Raw genomic sequence first — 4,643 nt, 5'->3', positions numbered from 1 at the left:
TGGGTTTTTGCTCCATTTGAAAGCGATTGAGCCCAGTCTGCAAAGGCTAACCCTTCATCCACACTGCAGAAATAATCCGGTTTTACACGACTTGAACTGCCCTGGACCAATGCTATGGAATTCTGGGAACTGCAGTTGATTGTGAAACCAAAGCAAAGCTCTAGTGCCACAACCAACTACCGTTCCCAGAATTTCATAGCATTGAGCCAGGGCAGTTCAAATGGTGCCAAACCAGATTATTTTCATAGTGCGGATGCAGCCTTAATTATCTCCGGACTGATTTGCTCGAAAGGAAAATTCTGGAAGTTCTTTGCTGCGATGAAAGGAAGGAGGGAAGAGGAAGGGATAGAAGAGCTTAAAATATACAGAGTTGCATAAGAAAAGGATATTGTTTTGCATTGCAAAGGGAGGGCAAGGAAACAGGAAAGCTCAGCAGCAAATGAATTCCAGATGCCCTCTTTGGGTTTTCTCCTTTGCTTGGAGTTGTTGCATTTGCATCAAGTTGGCTCTTTGACTGATGGGAACCTCAGGAATGAGAGACCTCCAATCCCATCATCCACAGCCCTGCTCTGGTCTTGTAGATTCAGGGCTGTGGCTCCTTGGATTGAGTCTATCTAAAGCTGCTGGCACTAGAGAATGAATGCAGTTTGACACCGCTTTAAGTGTCATGGTTCCATGCTGTGTGACCCTGGGATCTGTAGTTTGCTGCGGCCCCAGAGTGCTCTCAGAGAGAAGGCTAAATCACTCCTAAAACTACAAATCCCAGAATTCCATAGCACTGAGCCATGGCAGTTAAAGCAATGCCAAACTGGCATTGGTTCTGCAGTGTAGATACAGCCCACTTATAAGGAGTTTTCCTCTTTTCCTACTGCCTCCCACTTTACCAAGGAATATTGTCTTTTCCTATCAGTCACATCATCCCCTGATATGTCCAAAGTCTGACAGTCCCAGGATAGTCATTTTGGTTTCCAGGGAGAATTTAGGCTTCATTTGAGCTCAGACTCATTCATTTATGGTTTACGAAGTCCACAGTGGTCATTGCAGTGGTTTAAATGCTGGACTACAGCTCTGGAAACCAGGATTCAAATCCCCGCTCAGCCGTGGAAACCCATTGGGTGACCTTGGGCAAGTCACAGTCTCTCAGCCTCAAAGGGAAGCAAAGGCAAATGGCTCTCTGAACAAATTTTGTCAAGGCAACGCCATGATAGGTTTCCCAGTGATGGGAAGAAGGTTGATCTGAATCTAATGATAGAGAGATCTATAGCATCCTAGCAGGGATTTCTACCTCCACGTTTACTGATTTAATGTATATCCCAGCTTTCTTCCAGATCGGGGATGAAATATAATTTTAGGGACAGATGTAGCTAAAAAAACCCACAAGAGATCCTAGATGGTGATAATGTAGCATAAACCTCCGTGTATTATTCTGCTTTGGTCAGGCCTCACCTGGAAGTCTGTGTCCAGTTCTGGGCACCACAGTTCAAAATGTATGTTGACAAGTTGGAGGGTGACCAAAATGGCGAAAGTCTGGAAACTATGGCCTGTTACAGACAGCCAAAATAAAGCTGCTTCGAGTCACTTTGGAGGTATGGTATTTCAATGATGCATGCGTCCTAAGAGTCCAAAGGCCGCACCAAAGCCACGCTCCAGTCCTAAGGACTAGAGTGCAGCTTTGGTGAAGCTTCCAGACTCTTAGGATTCATGCATCATTGAAATACCATACCTCCAAAGTGACTCGAAGCAGCTTTATTTTGGCTGTCTGTAACAGGCCTAAGTCTTATGAGGAAAGGCTTAGGGAGCTGGGTATGTTTAGCCTGGAAAAGAGACAGTTAAGAGGTGCTATGACAGCCTTGTATAAGTATTTGAAGGAGTGTCACATTGAGGATGGAGCAAGCTTGTTTTCTGATACTCCAGAGACTAGAACATGAATCAATGGATGCAAGCTAGAGGAAAAGATATTCCACCTAAACATTAGTAGGAACATCCTGACAGGAAGAGCCTCTGAAACAGCTTCTGGGGCAAAGAGGATTTCCCCTCCTCTGGAGCATGTGTGTGTGCACTTGTGGAAGTGACAGTTTGGAGCATGCGCAAAAAAGGTATTTCCAAGCTAGCAAGGGGATTTGTCCTCATCTGTCTGAAACCCAAATTTGCACTCGACCCACTTTCTTCCCTAAGTAATGTGCTTTTAACCCCTTTTTGTGCTCTGTGAGTGATAACCATTAGAAAATTGGCTTGCTTTTCCAGGATGCCAACACTTTAACAATTTTCAGGATGGAAGCACATAGGTCCCTGTGGGAAAGAGTCCAAAGTGAAACCAGCCTGTGCCATGGTGCACCACTGCAGCCCCTGAAGAAAGGCTCTTCTTATTCCATGCAAATGGTACCCCACCTGGAAGAAAGAAGCAGTCCTTTCAACTACTCTACTCTCACTTCTCATGTCATCAACAGAAAACCTATGCACTTGTTGGGGAAGCCTGCCACCTAGTGACTGAAGATGGTATTGCAGCCTTCAAGCATGCGGATACATTCAAATTGATCACATTTGGTTAGTTGACATTAAAAATCAAACAATACCCTGGATCTCCTTTTAATGCATACCCAAACCTCAGTTGTCTACATTTCATGGTCATGGGGTGATGGCTCAGACAATCATCATCTTGTAATTTTGCACATTCAAAGTAAAGACCTGTGTCTCCCTCCATCACTCTCCTCCAGAAACTTAACATAAATGCAAAAACATATTTCCACAATATTCTTGACTCACTCGGTTCTAATGGTCCTTTTCCTAGATTAGACAGTCTTTGCTAGAGATGTGAATAGGCAAGTGGATGATATTTGGCAGCTGAGAAAGTTTGAGATAACATTCCCAGAGGGATCGAGATATTTCTGGGAACAGCTTGCCAATGAATCTCGCAGTTATTTTATTGGGATACATGGTGTGTTGGGCTCAAAGGAGGGAAGAGAAATAATATCTTGTTAACAGCAGCCAAGTTAGCAGTTGCAAGTTACCATAAATCTTGTAGCAAACACCCCACTCAGATATTTAGAGATTTGAAGTTTTTTATTATATGCAACAGCTTGTTAATTCTAAACAAACAGACGAATAAAGCTTTTTAAGGTTTAGGTTATGAAGTGAATCTGATGCAAATATGCATACACAAATAACAGGCAAACTAAAATATTGACAATGTAATTTGGTTCAAGTTCATTCAGGAGTAAGTCCAGCAATATTTAATGAGCTTTATTTTCAGGTGAGTGTCTTTACCATGGATGGGGATCATTGAACCCTCTAGGAATTTCAGTGCTCCCCAAACTGTACCCTTTAAGAGATTTTAGACTTCGGTTCCCAGAAGCCTCAGCCATGTTGGCCAATAGTCTGGGATTCTGGGAGCTGAAGTCCAAAATCCCTTAAAGAGCACAGTTTGAGGGCCACTGCTCAAGATGGTGTTGGATTGCAACTCCCAGCATCCCTAGGCAGCATAGCCATTGGTGAGGAATGCTGGAAGCTGCAGTCTATAACAGCATCTGGAGGGCCATATGATGATTCTCTCCCTTATTTAGAAGATTGTGGCATTAATACATCCGTTGTTTGCAACTGCAGCCAATTTGGCCAGTTTGACACAGTGGAAAGGGGACACAGTTTTGAAGAGGGACACTTGCCACAGAATCATAGACCTGGGAGAGATCTCACTGGTTATCCAAACTAAGCCTCCACCAGTGGCATCCGCTACCAAAGCATTCCTGAAAGCCAGCTGTGTTGACCATACAGCAAAACACAATAACATCCAAAATCCACAGAACAGTGACACCTCTATTGGGCCATCAAAAATGTACATAACACATCATGCAAGCTTTCATGGCTCCAGTGGCTTCTGCATCAGGTGTTAAAATGCCATACAAGAGAAGGGGAAAAAACAATGATATTAAAATCACAAATCTACATTTTGTCAAGATGTTGTTTTTGTTGTTGTCAGCTAAGAAGGTCTGCAGCAGTATTCATGCATTCAGAAACTACTCCTCTATTTGGCCCTGTGGGCTCCGAAAGGCAAACCCCAAAATTTATGAAGCCATGGAAGCCATGAATCCCATCTGTTGGGAGTGATTTGATTTTGTATTCCTGCATGACAGGGAGCTGGACTGGATGATCCTTGAGGGTCCCTTCCAACTCCATAGGATTCTATGATTCTGTGTTAAAGTGGTGCCAAGCTCCTTTATTGCAGCAGTGTGGCAGCAGCTAATAAATCGTTAAATGCAGACAGTAATTTTTTAATCTCCACCAGCTGCAGTAAAAGTAACTCTGCTGGAGATCTAGGCTGTTTCTGTCCTGGCTGAGGCTACCCATCCCTTTCTTAGGCACAAACACTGCACTGAAACATTGACCGTTTTGGATGTGAAGTTGCTGGAGCAAACCAAGAAGAACTGAAAAGGAAAGGAGCCAAGTGCTGGGTTTTTGTTTTGTTTTCCCTGGGTCACAGCTACTCTGGACAATGTGGTACATGTATGGAAATGGCATGGAATGCAAGAGGGGATGGCTGCTTATAAAGGCACAGGGGCTGATGCAGAAGTATCAAGAAGGCAGAGGAAGGAGGCAGAGGCTGATCCTCCAGCTGGAGTGTTTTGCTTGGCCTGCCTTCTCTGTCCAAA

Source organism: Sceloporus occidentalis, unplaced genomic scaffold (genome assembly GCF_023333645.1).
Source record: "Sceloporus occidentalis isolate IW3139 unplaced genomic scaffold, rSceOcc1.0.p SCAF_5, whole genome shotgun sequence".
In the NCBI taxonomy this organism is placed as follows: Eukaryota; Metazoa; Chordata; class Lepidosauria; order Squamata; family Phrynosomatidae; genus Sceloporus; species Sceloporus occidentalis.
Note: the sequence above shows the minus strand (reverse complement) of the source record.